The 22330-nt window shown below is 24.5% G+C and overlaps 4 non-coding genes across 4 annotated transcripts; all 4 read right to left on the bottom strand.

Annotated features, from left to right (window-relative positions):
- Positions 1 to 1811: 1811 nt before the first annotated feature.
- Positions 1812 to 1930, bottom strand: LOC123303506. The gene has a single exon (XR_006535623.1). It is a non-coding gene; the product is annotated as a 5S ribosomal RNA (ribosomal RNA).
- Positions 1931 to 8290: 6360 nt separating this feature from the next.
- Positions 8291 to 8409, bottom strand: LOC123303505. The gene has a single exon (XR_006535622.1). It is a non-coding gene; the product is annotated as a 5S ribosomal RNA (ribosomal RNA).
- Positions 8410 to 14788: 6379 nt separating this feature from the next.
- On the bottom strand, positions 14789 to 14907 carry LOC123303504. Its single transcript, XR_006535621.1, has one exon. It is a non-coding gene; the product is annotated as a 5S ribosomal RNA (ribosomal RNA).
- Positions 14908 to 21287: 6380 nt separating this feature from the next.
- Positions 21288 to 21406, bottom strand: LOC123303503. The gene has a single exon (XR_006535620.1). It is a non-coding gene; the product is annotated as a 5S ribosomal RNA (ribosomal RNA).
- Between the last annotated feature and the right edge of the window lie 924 nt (positions 21407 to 22330).

Raw genomic sequence — 22330 nt, 5'->3', positions numbered from 1 at the left:
TTTTCAAAAATTCAATAAGTTATTGTAAAATAAAATAGATAATATACAAATTATAATTTATTATTGCAGATATATTACAATAAAAAAAAAAAATAAAAATATTTGGTAATGTATGTTATAAACAAAATAATTTGTTGTAAACAAATTATATAATATGTTATATTTATTAACAAATTTATTTACTCTTATATAAATAAAATTAGTGGCTTCCCAAAAAGGAAAGCCTGTTTAAATTTATCGGATGTATTAAATATTCTTTAATAAATTTACTAAATATTTTAAGTAAATTATTATATTTTCTTAACCTCCAAAACCATACAAAGTACGACCTTGTCGTTTTAATGCATATACAACATCCATAGCTGTAACTGTTTTACGTTTTGCGTGTTCAGTATATGTAACAGCATCCCGAATAACATTTTCAAGGAATACTTTAAGTACACCACGTGTTTCTTCATAAATTAAACCAGAGATACGTTTTACTCCACCTCGTCGTGCTAAACGACGAATTGCAGGTTTTGTAATACCTTGGATATTATCACGCAAAACTTTTCTATGACGTTTTGCACCCCCTTTTCCAAGACCCTTTCCACCTTTTCCTCTGCCAGTCATTTTAATAAAAAATTATTTACAATATTTTAACGAACGGATAACACGTGTGTTAACCTCACAAGTATTGTAATGTATGTGAGCGCCGGTACAATTGTGCCTTTTTATATAAAGCATTAAAGATTTTTTAAGCCACGCCTATACAATTTGATTAGTCCATACTCTGATAGCTATCCAATAGGATATGACAACAAAAATTTTGAAATTTCATATAAATATAAATACAACACATTTATTTCGCATTTAAACATTTGACTTTGTAGTATCAAATTGTCGAATATAATTTTTAAAATTGTGTGTTTTTTTGTAAAAACATTATTATTTGAAAATGGCTAGAACCAAGCAAACTGCACGTAAATCAACTGGTGGTAAAGCACCAAGAAAACAATTAGCAACGAAAGCTGCACGTAAAAGTGCACCAGCAACTGGTGGAGTAAAAAAACCACACAGATATCGTCCTGGTACAGTAGCTTTACGAGAAATTCGTCGTTATCAAAAAAGTACTGAATTGTTAATTCGTAAATTACCATTCCAACGTTTAGTACGTGAAATTGCACAAGATTTTAAAACCGATTTACGTTTTCAAAGTTCAGCTGTTATGGCATTACAAGAAGCTAGTGAAGCCTATTTAGTAGGTTTATTTGAAGATACCAATTTATGCGCAATTCATGCAAAGCGTGTTACAATTATGCCTAAGGATATACAATTGGCAAGACGTATTCGTGGAGAACGTGCATAAGCGTTTTAAATGACAATTTAAAAAAAAAAAAACAAATAAGAAATATTTTCGGTCCTATATATAGGACCAACATATATTATTAAATAAGAGTATATTATTTTTATTAAAAAATATATATATATATATATATATATATATATATATATATATATAAATATAAATTATTGAAATAAAATTAAACATTATTAAAATTTTGTTATAATTATAAGCGATTGCTATTTCTAAAAATAAATAAATTTCATAAAATTTATATTATTTTATATTCATTTGAAATATTAAAAAAACTTCTCGCTTTAAAGTAACCATGATATGAGTTATAAATGCAATAAAATTTTATACAAAAAATAATATTTATTTGTTGATGAATAATATAAAAGGTTTACATTTCTAAATAACATATATTTATATATGGTGTGTAAAAAAAAAGAAAAGAAGAAAAATAATTTATATTTTTAATATAAAAAGGCAACCGCACACAGTGTTCCCAAGCGGTCACCCATCCAAGTACTGACTGTGCCCAATGTTGCTTAACTTCGGTGATCGGACGAGAACCGGTGTTTTCAACGTGGTATGGCTGTTGCCAGTAATAAATGAAAATTTTTACAAATATATATTTTTCATAAATATCATTAATATTAAAGTATATTATTAAAATTTTCAATGAAGTAATCAATTTAAATATATACTTATTTATTATACCATATATTTTAAATAAAAATGCAACCGCACACAGTATTCTCAAGTGGCCACCCATCCGTGGTGCTGACTGTGGCAAATGTTTCTAAACTATTATTTTATAAAATATTTATACAAAAAATAATTTACTCTTATCAAATATTAATTTGTGGCCTGTATTAAGGCCTATGTTATTTTCATTTTTTAGCAAAAATAATGAAATATTTCAATATATTATTAAAGTAACAGATCATTTCTTTTTTGGTGCTGCTTTTTTAATTTTTGTAGGAGATGATTTGGCAACAGAAGCTTTCTTAGCTTTTGGTGCTTTCGGTTTACGAGCAGGGCTACTTTTGGCAGCGGATTTTGTACTTTTTGCTGGTTTTGCTTTAACTGGTGCTTTTTTTGATGCCGCTGATGATTTTGCAGTAACTTTTTTAGCAGCAGTTGATGATGATGGAGTCGCTTTTTTTGCTTTAGGCTTTTTGGCTGCCAATGATGTAGTTGTGGCTTTCTTTTCTTTTGGTGCCCGTTTACTTTTAGCACTCTTTGCTGAACCTTTTGCTCCACTTTCTTTTTTGGATACTTTTGATTTAGCTGAAGAATTAGATGAAGCGGAAGCAGCCAATTTGAATGAACCAGATGCACCTTTACCTTTAGTTTGTACCAAGGCTCCCTCAGTTACAGCAGCTTTTAAATATTTTTTAATAAATGGTGAAATTTTATCAGAATCCACTTTATAATTTGCAGCTAAATATTTTTTAATTGCTTGTAATGATGAACCACCACGTTCTTTTAAATTTTTAATTGCGTTAACAACCATTTCTGATGTACGTGGATGTGTTGGTTTTGAATGTTGTTTTGTACGTTTAGCACCAGAAGCTGTTGCTTTTTTTGTTGGTGTTGTAGAAGCAGCAGTAACCGCAGTTGCTGCAACAGCTGTAGAATTTTCTTCGGCCATATTTTTTACTTTATAAAAATAATGTATTTATTATAAATATTTAAATGATAAAATATAATAATTCTATCAAATAAAAAATAAAGGTTTTCAATTATATCATTATTCACAATAATATAAGTCCCTATGTAAGTCAAAGTACCATGTAGAAAACACATAAAAATTAAATAGTATTTCTAATTTACTGTCGTAGTAAACATGATTTATTTTTTCAATTTCTATAATATATAAAATAATAAATTATAAATTTAATAATAATATTTATTTTATAAATTAAAATATATTTAATTTTTTTATTAACAATTATTAATAAACATAGTTTAATATTAATTATTTCAATCATACAAAACAATAATATTTTTAAGGTAAACTTAAAAAGTATATATTTTTATTTTTTATTTAATATCGATTTATTATAAATTATTAGTATATAAATAATTAAAAAATTTAATATATAAATATATATATTATAGTATAAGATTTCATTTTTAGAAAAACTTTTTTTGTCAATAATGAAAACGTATTATTATGAAATGTGTTAATCGAACATTGACAAAATATATTTCATTAGAAAATACTTTTATTTATGCATTAATATCAATAATTAACTATTAAATTAATTTTTTCATAATTATATAAAGAAATTTTATACTGATATAAGTATTTATATATTATAATATTTATTTTAAATATAAAAAAATTTATGACAAAATATATTATTAGAGTATTTGTTGAGATTAATATAAGATTATTTTAAATAAGAATTAATTTATATAATTATTAAAATATTATTAATTTTATGTTATGTAATTTTAATAAAAATAAATAATAATAATAAATATAAAAATTTTTTAACAATTTAAATTTTATATGATCTAAATAATTTTGTTAAGTACGATATGAGAAATCATTGTAAGCTTCGTTAAGAAACTTTGTAATATAAAATAATAATAATAATATTAAATATATAAATAAATAAAATAAATTTGATACATATTTTTGGTTCATTCTGTGTATAAATCAAAGGATACCGAATAATTGGTAACGGATGCGATATATTATAGTATCGAGTATTAAAACATAATATATAAATTTATCTTGTTATTCAAATTTTTTGTTACTTAACTTATGTATTTAGAAAATTTATAATATTATTTATATAATTGACATAAAATCTTATAAATTGAAATTTTATTAATATGTATCAAAAGAAGAGAGTAACGTATTGATATAATATCAAAGGATACTGATTATTTAAATAACGAATACGTCATATATTGTTTGTGTAACAAAGTTCACTTGGCCATCTAGTTGAAAATAACATTTTCAATAGAAAGTTTATATGCTTTTTTTTTTCTTTAATTATTAAAAAAATAAATTGAAATTTAATTCAATCAAATTTTATAATAATTTTTAAAAAATTTTTCCTTTTAAAAAATATTTTGTGATGTTGTGATAATATGTATTAATACAAGTGCATCCTGATACTTTTATCTCTAGTAAAGGTATGAGTATCATGAACAGTTTTGTTATCTAATGATATTATTTTGATAATATTTTGTGTATATTCTTATAATATTTTGTCTAAATATCATCATAATACAATATTATTTTGATAATATTTTATGAATATTCTTATAATATGTTACCTAAATGTCATCATAATATGATGAATTATTTCCATAATAACATATAAAAAAGAAAAAAAAAAAAAAGAATCATTAATTTATAATTATTTAAATTGATTCTTTAAAAAAATATTATAATATATTATTTATAAAAATAATTTTTACTCTTATTTTAAATAAATTTGTGGCCTTTTATTAAAAGGCCTATGATCGATGTATTATTATTATAAAAATTAATGCAATGTTTTTAATTTATGCTTTCTTTTCAGTTTTCTTTGGTAATAACACTGCTTGAATGTTTGGTAATACACCACCTTGAGCAATTGTTACACCAGATAATAATTTATTTAATTCTTCATCATTACGAATTGCCAATTGTAAATGACGTGGAATGATACGTGTTTTTTTGTTATCACGGGCAGCATTACCAGCTAACTCGAGAACTTCTGCAGCCAAATATTCCATAACAGCAGCCAAATATACTGGGGCACCAGCACCTACTCGTTCAGCATAATTTCCTTTTCGTAATAATCTGTGAATTCTTCCAACAGGAAATTGTAATCCTGCTCGGCTTGATCTTGACTTTGCCTTTCCCTTTACTTTACCACCTTTACCTCGTCCAGACATAGCGAATAAATTTATTTAATTAATATTTTTTTTTGTAAATATAATCACACAGATGTGTACGTTACGGGGATTGTAACATAAATGTTTAAAATGTTATTTGGGTATTTTAATTTATAATATTTATAAAATATAAAACTTTAAAAATAAACCAATCACCTTATAGTATTATTTTCAGCCAATCAGAGAGTAGTATTCATTTTTATTGTTATATCCATCTTCGCGTATATAATACGCTAGTTGTATACACGACACGCTCATACATATACTGACTGGTGTTCTGTAACTATCTGTGTATATTAATTGTTTGTAACAATGCCACCAAAAACAAGTGGAAAAGCAGCAAAAAAAGCTGGCAAAGCTCAAAAAAATATATCAAAGAGTGATAAGAAAAAGAAGAGGAAGCGCAAGGAATCATATGCAATTTACATTTACAAAGTATTAAAACAAGTGCATCCTGATACTGGTATCTCTAGTAAAGCTATGAGTATCATGAACAGTTTTGTTAATGATATTTTTGAACGTATTGCTGCTGAAGCATCACGTTTAGCACATTATAATAAACGTTCAACAATCACAAGTCGGGAAATTCAAACCGCAGTTCGATTATTATTACCTGGTGAATTGGCAAAGCACGCTGTTAGTGAAGGTACTAAAGCTGTTACAAAATATACAAGTTCAAAATAAATAAATCGAAAATATTATTTAATTGATAACATAAAAATACATCAACATATAAAAACGGCTCTCTTTTTAAGAGAGCCATCAAATTTTTTAAATAAGAGTAAATTATTTTTATATATACAAAAAAATTAAATAAACAATTATTAATATCATATTTAATATAAAATTTTATATATTAATAGCTTGAATATATCTATTATTAGTATATCAATATTATTAATTTTAAATATAATAAAGGATATCGCGGAATATATATCGTAAATCAATGTAATGCATTTGCATTACATTACCTTTATTATTTTCATTTTACATTTACTACTTGTTTATGTACGCTTATAATTATTAGAAAAATATTTTTAATAATTTTAAAAAATAAATGAAATAATAAAAATTTAATAATAAATTATTTATTGAAAGTATAAAAAATGGTATAGCAAAATCTTTATTTTCTTTGATTAAGGCGAAATGTTTTATTAGTTATAAATTCGATAATCTCCTATCGATACTTGTTACTCTTAACTTGTATATATAAAAAATATAATAGTATATTAATTTATAATAAAATTTTTTCAAAAATTCAATAAGTTATTGTAAAATAAAATAGATAATATACAAATTATAATTTATTATTGCAGATATATTACAATAAAAAAAAAAAATAAAAATATTTGGTAATGTATGTTATAAACAAAATAATTTGTTGTAAACAAATTATATAATATGTTATATTTATTAACAAATTTATTTACTCTTATATAAATAAAATTAGTGGCTTCCCAAAAAGGAAAGCCTGTTTAAATTTATCGGATGTATTAAATATTCTTTAATAAATTTACTAAATATTTTAAGTAAATTATTATATTTTCTTAACCTCCAAAACCATACAAAGTACGACCTTGTCGTTTTAATGCATATACAACATCCATAGCTGTAACTGTTTTACGTTTTGCGTGTTCAGTATATGTAACAGCATCCCGAATAACATTTTCAAGGAATACTTTAAGTACACCACGTGTTTCTTCATAAATTAAACCAGAGATACGTTTTACTCCACCTCGTCGTGCTAAACGACGAATTGCAGGTTTTGTAATACCTTGGATATTATCACGCAAAACTTTTCTATGACGTTTTGCACCCCCTTTTCCAAGACCCTTTCCACCTTTTCCTCTGCCAGTCATTTTAATAAAAAATTATTTACAATATTTTAACGAACGGATAACACGTGTGTTAACCTCACAAGTATTGTAATGTATGTGAGCGCCGGTACAATTGTGCCTTTTTATATAAAGCATTAAAGATTTTTTAAGCCACGCCTATACAATTTGATTAGTCCATACTCTGATAGCTATCCAATAGGATATGACAACAAAAATTTTGAAATTTCATATAAATATAAATACAACACATTTATTTCGCATTTAAACATTTGACTTTGTAGTATCAAATTGTCGAATATAATTTTTAAAATTGTGTGTTTTTTTGTAAAAACATTATTATTTGAAAATGGCTAGAACCAAGCAAACTGCACGTAAATCAACTGGTGGTAAAGCACCAAGAAAACAATTAGCAACGAAAGCTGCACGTAAAAGTGCACCAGCAACTGGTGGAGTAAAAAAACCACACAGATATCGTCCTGGTACAGTAGCTTTACGAGAAATTCGTCGTTATCAAAAAAGTACTGAATTGTTAATTCGTAAATTACCATTCCAACGTTTAGTACGTGAAATTGCACAAGATTTTAAAACCGATTTACGTTTTCAAAGTTCAGCTGTTATGGCATTACAAGAAGCTAGTGAAGCCTATTTAGTAGGTTTATTTGAAGATACCAATTTATGCGCAATTCATGCAAAGCGTGTTACAATTATGCCTAAGGATATACAATTGGCAAGACGTATTCGTGGAGAACGTGCATAAGCGTTTTAAATGACAATTTAAAAAAAAAAAAACAAATAAGAAATATTTTCGGTCCTATATATAGGACCAACATATATTATTAAATAAGAGTATATTATTTTTATTAAAAAATATATATATATATATATATATATATATATATATATATAAATATAAATTATTGAAATAAAATTAAACATTATTAAAATTTTGTTATAATTATAAGCGATTGCTATTTCTAAAAATAAATAAATTTCATAAAATTTATATTATTTTATATTCATTTGAAATATTAAAAAAACTTCTCGCTTTAAAGTAACCATGATATGAGTTATAAATGCAATAAAATTTTATACAAAAAATAATATTTATTTGTTGATGAATAATATAAAAGGTTTACATTTCTAAATAACATATATTTATATATGGTGTGTAAAAAAAAAGAAAAGAAGAAAAATAATTTATATTTTTAATATAAAAAGGCAACCGCACACAGTGTTCCCAAGCGGTCACCCATCCAAGTACTGACTGTGCCCAATGTTGCTTAACTTCGGTGATCGGACGAGAACCGGTGTTTTCAACGTGGTATGGCTGTTGCCAGTAATAAATGAAAATTTTACAAATATATATTTTTCATAAATATCATTAATATTAAAGTATATTATTAAAATTTTCAATGAAGTAATCAATTTAAATATATACTTATTTATTATACCATATATTTTAAATAAAAATGCAACCGCACACAGTATTCTCAAGTGGCCACCCATCCGTGGTACTGACTGTGGCAAATGTTTCTAAACTATTATTTTATAAAATATTTATACAAAAAATAATTTACTCTTATCAAATATTAATTTGTGGCCTGTATTAAGGCCTATGTTATTTTCATTTTTTAGCAAAAATAATGAAATATTTCAATATATTATTAAAGTAACAGATCATTTCTTTTTTGGTGCTGCTTTTTTAATTTTTGTAGGAGATGATTTGGCAACAGAAGCTTTCTTAGCTTTTGGTGCTTTCGGTTTACGAGCAGGGCTACTTTTGGCAGCGGATTTTGTACTTTTTGCTGGTTTTGCTTTAACTGGTGCTTTTTTTGATGCCGCTGATGATTTTGCAGTAACTTTTTTAGCAGCAGTTGATGATGATGGAGTCGCTTTTTTTGCTTTAGGCTTTTTGGCTGCCAATGATGTAGTTGTGGCTTTCTTTTCTTTTGGTGCCCGTTTACTTTTAGCACTCTTTGCTGAACCTCTTTGCTGAACCTTTTGCTCCACTTTCTTTTTTGGATACTTTTGATTTAGCTGAAGAATTAGATGAAGCGGAAGCAGCCAATTTGAATGAACCAGATGCACCTTTACCTTTAGTTTGTACCAAGGCTCCCTCAGTTACAGCAGCTTTTAAATATTTTTTAATAAATGGTGAAATTTTATCAGAATCCACTTTATAATTTGCAGCTAAATATTTTTTAATTGCTTGTAATGATGAACCACCACGTTCTTTTAAATTTTTAATTGCGTTAACAACCATTTCTGATGTACGTGGATGTGTTGGTTTTGAATGTTGTTTTGTACGTTTAGCACCAGAAGCTGTTGCTTTTTTTGTTGGTGTTGTAGAAGCAGCAGTAACCGCAGTTGCTGCAACAGCTGTAGAATTTTCTTCGGCCATATTTTTTACTTTATAAAAATAATGTATTTATTATAAATATTTAAATGATAAAATATAATAATTCTATCAAATAAAAAATAAAGGTTTTCAATTATATCATTATTCACAATAATATAAGTCCCTATGTAAGTCAAAGTACCATGTAGAAAACACATAAAAATTAAATAGTATTTCTAATTTACTGTCGTAGTAAACATGATTTATTTTTTCAATTTCTATAATATATAAAATAATAAATTATAAATTTAATAATAATATTTATTTTATAAATTAAAATATATTTAATTTTTTTATTAACAATTATTAATAAACATAGTTTAATATTAATTATTTCAATCATACAAAACAATAATATTTTTAAGGTAAACTTAAAAAGTATATATTTTTATTTTTTATTTAATATCGATTTATTATAAATTATTAGTATATAAATAATTAAAAAATTTAATATATAAATATATATATTATAGTATAAGATTTCATTTTTAGAAAAACTTTTTTTGTCAATAATGAAAACGTATTATTATGAAATGTGTTAATCGAACATTGACAAAATATATTTCATTAGAAAATACTTTTATTTATGCATTAATATCAATAATTAACTATTAAATTAATTTTTTCATAATTATATAAAGAAATTTTATACTGATATAAGTATTTATATATTATAATATTTATTTTAAATATAAAAAAATTTATGACAAAATATATTATTAGAGTATTTGTTGAGATTAATATAAGATTATTTTAAATAAGAATTAATTTATATAATTATTAAAATATTATTAATTTTATGTTATGTAATTTTAATAAAAATAAATAATAATAATAAATATAAAAATTTTTTAACAATTTAAATTTTATATGATCTAAATAATTTTGTTAAGTACGATATGAGAAATCATTGTAAGCTTCGTTAAGAAACTTTGTAATATAAAATAATAATAATAATATTAAATATATAAATAAATAAAATAAATTTGATACATATTTTTGGTTCATTCTGTGTATAAATCAAAGGATACCGAATAATTGGTAACGGATGCGATATATTATAGTATCGAGTATTAAAACATAATATATAAATTTATCTTGTTATTCAAATTTTTTGTTACTTAACTTATGTATTTAGAAAATTTATAATATTATTTATATAATTGACATAAAATCTTATAAATTGAAATTTTATTAATATGTATCAAAAGAAGAGAGTAACGTATTGATATAATATCAAAGGATACTGATTATTTAAATAACGAATACGTCATATATTGTTTGTGTAACAAAGTTCACTTGGCCATCTAGTTGAAAATAACATTTTCAATAGAAAGTTTATATGCTTTTTTTTTTTTTTAATTATTAAAAAAATAAATTGAAATTTAATTCAATCAAATTTTATAATAATTTTTAAAAAATTTTTCCTTTTAAAAAATATTTTGTGATGTTGTGATAATATGTATTAATACAAGTGCATCCTGATACTTTTATCTCTAGTAAAGGTATGAGTATCATGAACAGTTTTGTTATCTAATGATATTATTTTGATAATATTTTGTGTATATTCTTATAATATTTTGTCTAAATATCATCATAATACAATATTATTTTGATAATATTTTATGAATATTCTTATAATATGTTACCTAAATGTCATCATAATATGATGAATTATTTCCATAATAACATATAAAAAAGAAAAAAAAAAAAAAGAATCATTAATTTATAATTATTTAAATTGATTCTTTAAAAAAATATTATAATATATTATTTATAAAAATAATTTTTACTCTTATTTTAAATAAATTTGTGGCCTTTTATTAAAAGGCCTATGATCGATGTATTATTATTATAAAAATTAATGCAATGTTTTTAATTTATGCTTTCTTTTCAGTTTTCTTTGGTAATAACACTGCTTGAATGTTTGGTAATACACCACCTTGAGCAATTGTTACACCAGATAATAATTTATTTAATTCTTCATCATTACGAATTGCCAATTGTAAATGACGTGGAATGATACGTGTTTTTTTGTTATCACGGGCAGCATTACCAGCTAACTCGAGAACTTCTGCAGCCAAATATTCCATAACAGCAGCCAAATATACTGGGGCACCAGCACCTACTCGTTCAGCATAATTTCCTTTTCGTAATAATCTGTGAATTCTTCCAACAGGAAATTGTAATCCTGCTCGGCTTGATCTTGACTTTGCCTTTCCCTTTACTTTACCACCTTTACCTCGTCCAGACATAGCGAATAAATTTATTTAATTAATATTTTTTTTTGTAAATATAATCACACAGATGTGTACGTTACGGGGATTGTAACATAAATGTTTAAAATGTTATTTGGGTATTTTAATTTATAATATTTATAAAATATAAAACTTTAAAAATAAACCAATCACCTTATAGTATTATTTTCAGCCAATCAGAGAGTAGTATTCATTTTTATTGTTATATCCATCTTCGCGTATATAATACGCTAGTTGTATACACGACACGCTCATACATATACTGACTGGTGTTCTGTAACTATCTGTGTATATTAATTGTTTGTAACAATGCCACCAAAAACAAGTGGAAAAGCAGCAAAAAAAGCTGGCAAAGCTCAAAAAAATATATCAAAGAGTGATAAGAAAAAGAAGAGGAAGCGCAAGGAATCATATGCAATTTACATTTACAAAGTATTAAAACAAGTGCATCCTGATACTGGTATCTCTAGTAAAGCTATGAGTATCATGAACAGTTTTGTTAATGATATTTTTGAACGTATTGCTGCTGAAGCATCACGTTTAGCACATTATAATAAACGTTCAACAATCACAAGTCGGGAAATTCAAACCGCAGTTCGATTATTATTACCTGGTGAATTGGCAAAGCACGCTGTTAGTGAAGGTACTAAAGCTGTTACAAAATATACAAGTTCAAAATAAATAAATCGAAAATATTATTTAATTGATAACATAAAAATACATCAACATATAAAAACGGCTCTCTTTTTAAGAGAGCCATCAAATTTTTTAAATAAGAGTAAATTATTTTTATATATACAAAAAAATTAAATAAACAATTATTAATATCATATTTAATATAAAATTTTATATATTAATAGCTTGAATATATCTATTATTAGTATATCAATATTATTAATTTTAAATATAATAAAGGATATCGCGGAATATATATCGTAAATCAGTGTAATGCAAATGCATTACATTACCTTTATTATTTTCATTTTACATTTACTACTTGTTTATGTACGCTTATAATTATTAGAAAAATATTTTTAATAATTTTAAAAAATAAATGAAATAATAAAAATTTAATAATAAATTATTTATTGAAAGTATAAAAAATGGTATAGCAAAATCTTTATTTTCTTTGATTAAGGCGAAATGTTTTATTAGTTATAAATTCGATAATCTCCTATCGATACTTGTTACTCTTAACTTGTATATATAAAAAATATAATAGTATATTAATTTATAATAAAATTTTTTCAAAAATTCAATAAGTTATTGTAAAATAAAATAGATAATATACAAATTATAATTTATTATTGCAGATATATTACAATAAAAAAAAAAAATAAAAATATTTGGTAATGTATGTTATAAACAAAATAATTTGTTGTAAACAAATTATATAATATGTTATATTTATTAACAAATTTATTTACTCTTATATAAATAAAATTAGTGGCTTCCCAAAAAGGAAAGCCTGTTTAAATTTATCGGATGTATTAAATATTCTTTAATAAATTTACTAAATATTTTAAGTAAATTATTATATTTTCTTAACCTCCAAAACCATACAAAGTACGACCTTGTCGTTTTAATGCATATACAACATCCATAGCTGTAACTGTTTTACGTTTTGCGTGTTCAGTATATGTAACAGCATCCCGAATAACATTTTCAAGGAATACTTTAAGTACACCACGTGTTTCTTCATAAATTAAACCAGAGATACGTTTTACTCCACCTCGTCGTGCTAAACGACGAATTGCAGGTTTTGTAATACCTTGGATATTATCACGCAAAACTTTTCTATGACGTTTTGCACCCCCTTTTCCAAGACCCTTTCCACCTTTTCCTCTGCCAGTCATTTTAATAAAAAATTATTTACAATATTTTAACGAACGGATAACACGTGTGTTAACCTCACAAGTATTGTAATGTATGTGAGCGCCGGTACAATTGTGCCTTTTTATATAAAGCATTAAAGATTTTTTAAGCCACGCCTATACAATTTGATTAGTCCATACTCTGATAGCTATCCAATAGGATATGACAACAAAAATTTTGAAATTTCATATAAATATAAATACAACACATTTATTTCGCATTTAAACATTTGACTTTGTAGTATCAAATTGTCGAATATAATTTTAAAAATTGTGTGTTTTTTTGTAAAAACATTATTATTTGAAAATGGCTAGAACCAAGCAAACTGCACGTAAATCAACTGGTGGTAAAGCACCAAGAAAACAATTAGCAACGAAAGCTGCACGTAAAAGTGCACCAGCAACTGGTGGAGTAAAAAAACCACACAGATATCGTCCTGGTACAGTAGCTTTACGAGAAATTCGTCGTTATCAAAAAAGTACTGAATTGTTAATTCGTAAATTACCATTCCAACGTTTAGTACGTGAAATTGCACAAGATTTTAAAACCGATTTACGTTTTCAAAGTTCAGCTGTTATGGCATTACAAGAAGCTAGTGAAGCCTATTTAGTAGGTTTATTTGAAGATACCAATTTATGCGCAATTCATGCAAAGCGTGTTACAATTATGCCTAAGGATATACAATTGGCAAGACGTATTCGTGGAGAACGTGCATAAGCGTTTTAAATGACAATTTAAAAAAAAAAAAACAAATAAGAAATATTTTCGGTCCTATATATAGGACCAACATATATTATTAAATAAGAGTATATTATTTTTATTAAATATATATATATATATATATATATATATATATATATATATATATATATAAATATAAATTATTGAAATAAAATTAAACATTATTAAAATTTTGTTATAATTATAAGCGATTGCTATTTCTAAAAATAAATAAATTTCATAAAATTTATATTATTTTATATTCATTTGAAATATTAAAAAAACTTCTCGCTTTAAAGTAACCATGATATGAGTTATAAATGCAATAAAATTTTATACAAAAAATAATATTTATTTGTTGATGAATAATATAAAAGGTTTACATTTCTAAATAACATATATTTATATATGGTGTGTAAAAAAAAAGAAAAGAAGAAAAATAATTTATATTTTTAATATAAAAAGGCAACCGCACACAGTGTTCCCAAGCGGTCACCCATCCAAGTACTGACTGTGCCCAATGTTGCTTAACTTCGGTGATCGGACGAGAACCGGTGTTTTCAACGTGGTATGGCTGTTGCCAGTAATAAATGAAAATTTTTACAAATATATATTTTTCATAAATATCATTAATATTAAAGTATATTATTAAAATTTTCAATGAAGTAATCAATTTAAATATATACTTATTTATTATACCATATATTTTAAATAAAAATGCAACCGCACACAGTATTCTCAAGTGGCCACCCATCCGTGGTACTGACTGTGGCAAATGTTTCTAAACTATTATTTTATAAAATATTTATACAAAAAATAATTTACTCTTATCAAATATTAATTTGTGGCCTGTATTAAGGCCTATGTTATTTTCATTTTTTAGCAAAAATAATGAAATATTTCAATATATTATTAAAGTAACAGATCATTTCTTTTTTGGTGCTGCTTTTTTAATTTTTGTAGGAGATGATTTGGCAACAGAAGCTTTCTTAGCTTTTGGTGCTTTCGGTTTACGAGCAGGGCTACTTTTGGCAGCGGATTTTGTACTTTTTGCTGGTTTTGCTTTAACTGGTGCTTTTTTTGATGCCGCTGATGATTTTGCAGTAACTTTTTTAGCAGCAGTTGATGATGATGGAGTCGCTTTTTTTGCTTTAGGCTTTTTGGCTGCCAATGATGTAGTTGTGGCTTTCTTTTCTTTTGGTGCCCGTTTACTTTTAGCACTCTTTGCTGAACCTTTTGCTCCACTTTCTTTTTTGGATACTTTTGATTTAGCTGAAGAATTAGATGAAGCGGAAGCAGCCAATTTGAATGAACCAGATGCACCTTTACCTTTAGTTTGTACCAAGGCTCCCTCAGTTACAGCAGCTTTTAAATATTTTTTAATAAATGGTGAAATTTTATCAGAATCCACTTTATAATTTGCAGCTAAATATTTTTTAATTGCTTGTAATGATGAACCACCACGTTCTTTTAAATTTTTAATTGCGTTAACAACCATTTCTGATGTACGTGGATGTGTTGGTTTTGAATGTTGTTTTGTACGTTTAGCACCAGAAGCTGTTGCTTTTTTTGTTGGTGTTGTAGAAGCAGCAGTAACCGCAGTTGCTGCAACAGCTGTAGAATTTTCTTCGGCCATATTTTTTACTTTATAAAAATAATGTATTTATTATAAATATTTAAATGATAAAATATAATAATTCTATCAAATAAAAAATAAAGGTTTTCAATTATATCATTATTCACAATAATATAAGTCCCTATGTAAGTCAAAGTACCATGTAGAAAACACATAAAAATTAAATAGTATTTCTAATTTACTGTCGTAGTAAACATGATTTATTTTTTCAATTTCTATAATATATAAAATAATAAATTATAAATTTAATAATAATATTTATTTTATAAATTAAAATATATTTAATTTTTTTATTAACAATTATTAATAAACATAGTTTAATATTAATTATTTCAATCATACAAAACAATAATATTTTTAAGGTAAACTTAAAAAGTATATATTTTTATTTTTTATTTAATATCGATTTATTATAAATTATTAGTATATAAATAATTAAAAAATTTAATATATAAATATATATATTATAGTATAAGATTTCATTTTTAGAAAAACTTTTTTTGTCAATAATGAAAACGTATTATTATGAAATGTGTTAATCGAACATTGACAAAATATATTTCATTAGAAAATACTTTTATTTATGCATTAATATCAATAATTAACTATTAAATTAATTTTTTCATAATTATATAAAGAAATTTTATACTGATATAAGTATTTATATATTATAATATTTATTTTAAATATAAAAAAATTTATGACAAAATATATTATTAGAGTATTTGTTGAGATTAATATAAGATTATTTTAAATAAGAATTAATTTATATAATTATTAAAATATTATTAATTTTATGTTATGTAATTTTAATAAAAATAAATAATAATAATAAATATAAAAATTTTTTAACAATTTAAATTTTATATGATCTAAATAATTTTGTTAAGTACGATATGAGAAATCATTGTAAGCTTCGTTAAGAAACTTTGTAATATAAAATAATAATAATAATATTAAATATATAAATAAATAAAATAAATTTGATACATATTTTTGGTTCATTCTGTGTATAAATCAAAGGATACCGAATAATTGGTAACGGATGCGATATATTATAGTATCGAGTATTAAAACATAATATATAAATTTATCTTGTTATTCAAATTTTTTGTTACTTAACTTATGTATTTAGAAAATTTATAATATTATTTATATAATTGACATAAAATCTTATAAATTGAAATTTTATTAATATGTATCAAAAGAAGAGAGTAACGTATTGATATAATATCAAAGGATACTGATTATTTAAATAACGAATACGTCATATATTGTTTGTGTAACAAAGTTCACTTGGCCATCTAGTTGAAAATAACATTTTCAATAGAAAGTTTATATGCTTTTTTTTTTCTTTAATTATTAAAAAAATAAATTGAAATTTAATTCAATCAAATTTTATAATAATTTTTAAAAAATTTTTCCTTTTAAAAAATATTTTGTGATGTTGTGATAATATGTATTAATACAAGTGCATCCTGATACTTTTATCTCTAGTAAAGGTATGAGTATCATGAACAGTTTTGTTATCTAATGATATTATTTTGATAATATTTTGTGTATATTCTTATAATATTTTGTCTAAATATCATCATAATACAATATTATTTTGATAATATTTTATGAATATTCTTATAATATGTTACCTAAATGTCATCATAATATGATGAATTATTTCCATAATAACATATAAAAAAGAAAAAAAAAAAAAAGAATCATTAATTTATAATTATTTAAATTGATTCTTTAAAAAAATATTATAATATATTATTTATAAAAATAATTTTTACTCTTATTTTAAATAAATTTGTGGCCTTTTATTAAAAGGCCTATGATCGATGTATTATTATTATAAAAATTAATGCAATGTTTTTAATTTATGCTTTCTTTTCAGTTTTCTTTGGTAATAACACTGCTTGAATGTTTGGTAATACACCACCTTGAGCAATTGTTACACCAGATAATAATTTATTTAATTCTTCATCATTACGAATTGCCAATTGTAAATGACGTGGAATGATACGTGTTTTTTTGTTATCACGGGCAGCATTACCAGCTAACTCGAGAACTTCTGCAGCCAAATATTCCATAACAGCAGCCAAATATACTGGGGCACCAGCACCTACTCGTTCAGCATAATTTCCTTTTCGTAATAATCTGTGAATTCTTCCAACAGGAAATTGTAATCCTGCTCGGCTTGATCTTGACTTTGCCTTTCCCTTTACTTTACCACCTTTACCTCGTCCAGACATAGCGAATAAATTTATTTAATTAATATTTTTTTTTGTAAATATAATCACACAGATGTGTACGTTACGGGGATTGTAACATAAATGTTTAAAATGTTATTTGGGTATTTTAATTTATAATATTTATAAAATATAAAAAATATAAAACTTTAAAAATAAACCAATCACCTTATAGTATTATTTTCAGCCAATCAGAGAGTAGTATTCATTTTTATTGTTATATCCATCTTCGCGTATATAATACGCTAGTTGTATACACGACACGCTCATACATATACTGACTGGTGTTCTGTAACTATCTGTGTATATTAATTGTTTGTAACAATGCCACCAAAAACAAGTGGAAAAGCAGCAAAAAAAGCTGGCAAAGCTCAAAAAAATATATCAAAGAGTGATAAGAAAAAGAAGAGGAAGCGCAAGGAATCATATGCAATTTACATTTACAAAGTATTAAAACAAGTGCATCCTGATACTGGTATCTCTAGTAAAGCTATGAGTATCATGAACAGTTTTGTTAATGATATTTTTGAACGTATTGCTGCTGAAGCATCACGTTTAGCACATTATAATAAACGTTCAACAATCACAAGTCGGGAAATTCAAACCGCAGTTCGATTATTATTACCTGGTGAATTGGCAAAGCACGCTGTTAGTGAAGGTACTAAAGCTGTTACAAAATATACAAGTTCAAAATAAATAAATCGAAAATATTATTTAATTGATAACATAAAAATACATCAACATATAAAAAACGGCTCTCTTTTTAAGAGAGCCATCAAATTTTTTAAATAAGAGTAAATTATTTTTATATATACAAAAAAATTAAATAAACAATTATTAATATCATATTTAATATAAAATTTTATATATTAATAGCTTGAATATATCTATTATTAGTATATCAATATTATTAATTTTAAATATAATAAAGGATATCGCGGAATATATATCGTAAAATCAGTGTAATGCAAATGCATTACATTACCTTTATTATTTTCATTTTACATTTACTACTTGTTTATGTACGCTTATAATTATTAGAAAAATATTTTTAATAATTTTAAAAAATAAATGAAATAATAAAAATTTAATAATAAATTATTTATTGAAAGTATAAAAAATGGTATAGCAAAATCTTTATTTTCTTTGATTAAGGCGAAATGTTTTATTAGTTATAAATTCGATAATCTCCTATCGATACTTGTTACTCTTAACTTATATATATAAAAAATATAATAGTATATTAATTTATAATAAAATTTTTTCAAAAATTCAATAAGTTATTGTAAAATAAAATAGATAATATACAAATTATAATTTATTATTGCAGATATATTACAATAAAAAAAAAAAATAAAAATATTTGGTAATGTATGTTATAAACAAAATAATTTGTTGTAAACAAATTATATAATATGTTATATTTATTAACAAATTTATTTACTCTTATATAAATAAAATTAGTGGCTTCCCAAAAAGGAAAGCCTGTTTAAATTTATCGGATGTATTAAATATTCTTTAATAAATTTACTAAATATTTTAAGTAAATTATTATATTTTCTTAACCTCCAAAACCATACAAAGTACGACCTTGTCGTTTTAATGCATATACAACATCCATAGCTGTAACTGTTTTACGTTTTGCGTGTTCAGTATATGTAACAGCATCCCGAATAACATTTTCAAGGAATACTTTAAGTACACCACGTGTTTCTTCATAAATTAAACCAGAGATACGTTTTACTCCACCTCGTCGTGCTAAACGACGAATTGCAGGTTTTGTAATACCTTGGATATTATCACGCAAAACTTTTCTATGACGTTTTGCACCCCCTTTTCCAAGACCCTTTCCACCTTTTCCTCTGCCAGTCATTTTAATAAAAAATTATTTACAATATTTTAACGAACGGATAACACGTGTGTTAACCTCACAAGTATTGTAATGTATGTGAGCGCCGGTACAATTGTGCCTTTTTTATATAAAGCATTAAAGATTTTTTAAGCCACGCCTATACAATTTGATTAGTCCATACTCTGATAGCTATCCAATAGGATATGACAACAAAAATTTTGAAATTTCATATAAATATAAATACAACACATTTATTTCGCATTTAAACATTTGACTTTGTAGTATCAAATTGTCGAATATAATTTTTAAAATTGTGTGTTTTTTTGTAAAAACATTATTATTTGAAAATGGCTAGAACCAAGCAAACTGCACGTAAATCAACTGGTGGTAAAGCACCAAGAAAACAATTAGCAACGAAAGCTGCACGTAAAAGTGCACCAGCAACTGGTGGAGTAAAAAAACCACACAGATATCGTCCTGGTACAGTAGCTTTACGAGAAATTCGTCGTTATCAAAAAGTACTGAATTGTTAATTCGTAAATTACCATTCCAACGTTTAGTACGTGAAATTGCACAAGATTTTAAAACCGATTTACGTTTTCAAAGTTCAGCTGTTATGGCATTACAAGAAGCTAGTGAAGCCTATTTAGTAGGTTTATTTGAAGATACCAATTTATGCGCAATTCATGCAAAGCGTGTTACAATTATGCCTAAGGATATACAATTGGCAAGACGTATTCGTGGAGAACGTGCATAAGCGTTTTAAATGACAATTTAAAAAAAAAAAAACAAATAAGAAATATTTTCGGTCCTATATATAGGACCAACATATATTATAAATAAGAGTATATTATTTTTATTAAAAAAATATATATATATATATATATATATATATATATATATATATATATATAAATATAAATTATTGAAATAAAATTAAACATTATTAAAATTTTGTTATAATTATAAGCGATTGCTATTTCTAAAAATAAATAAATTTCATAAAATTTATATTATTTTATATTCATTTGAAATATTAAAAAAACTTCTCGCTTTAAAGTAACCATGATATGAGTTATAAATGCAATAAAATTTTATACAAAAAATAATATTTATTTGTTGATGAATAATATAAAAGGTTTACATTTCTAAATAACATATATTTATATATGGTGTGTAAAAAAAAAGAAAAGAAGAAAAAATAATTTATATTTTTAATATAAAAAGGCAACCGCACACAGTGTTCCCAAGCGGTCACCCATCCAAGTACTGACTGTGCCCAATGTTGCTTAACTTCGGTGATCGGACGAGAACCGGTGTTTTCAACGTGGTATGGCTGTTGCCAGTAATAAATGAAAATTTTTACAAATATATATTTTTCATAAATATCATTAATATTAAAGTATATTATTAAAATTTTCAATGAAGTAATCAATTTAAATATATACTTATTTATTATACCATATATTTTAAATAAAAATGCAACCGCACACAGTATTCTCAAGTGGCCACCCATTCCGTGGTACTGACTGTGGCAAATGTTTCTAAACTATTATTTTATAAAATATTTATACAAAAAATAATTTACTCTTATCAAATATTAATTTGTGGCCTGTATTAAGGCCTATGTTATTTTCATTTTTTAGCAAAAATAATGAAATATTTCAATATATTATTAAAGTAACAGATCATTTCTTTTTTGGTGCTGCTTTTTTAATTTTTGTAGGAGATGATTTGGCAACAGAAGCTTTCTTAGCTTTTGGTGCTTTCGGTTTACGAGCAGGGCTACTTTTGGCAGCGGATTTTGTACTTTTTGCTGGTTTTGCTTTAACTGGTGCTTTTTTTGATGCCGCTGATGATTTTGCAGTAACTTTTTTAGCAGCAGTTGATGATGATGGAGTCGCTTTTTTTTGCTTTAGGCTTTTTGGCTGCCAATGATGTAGTTGTGGCTTTCTTTTTCTTTTGGTGCCCGTTTACTTTTAGCACTCTTTGCTGAACCTTTTGCTCCACTTTCTTTTTTGGATACTTTTGATTTAGCTGAAGAATTAGATGAAGCGGAAGCAGCCAATTTGAATGAACCAGATGCACCTTTACCTTTAGTTTGTACCAAGGCTCCCTCAGTTACAGCAGCTTTTAAATATTTTTTAATAAATGGTGAAATTTTATCAGAATCCACTTTATAATTTGCAGCTAAATATTTTTTAATTGCTTGTAATGATGAACCACCACGTTCTTTTAAATTTTTTAATTGCGTTAACAACCATTTCT

Source organism: Chrysoperla carnea (assembly GCF_905475395.1).
Source record: "Chrysoperla carnea chromosome X unlocalized genomic scaffold, inChrCarn1.1 SUPER_X_unloc_1, whole genome shotgun sequence".
NCBI classification, from domain to species: Eukaryota; Metazoa; Arthropoda; class Insecta; order Neuroptera; family Chrysopidae; genus Chrysoperla; species Chrysoperla carnea.
Note: the sequence above shows the minus strand (reverse complement) of the source record. Positions and strands in the feature narration are given on the sequence as shown.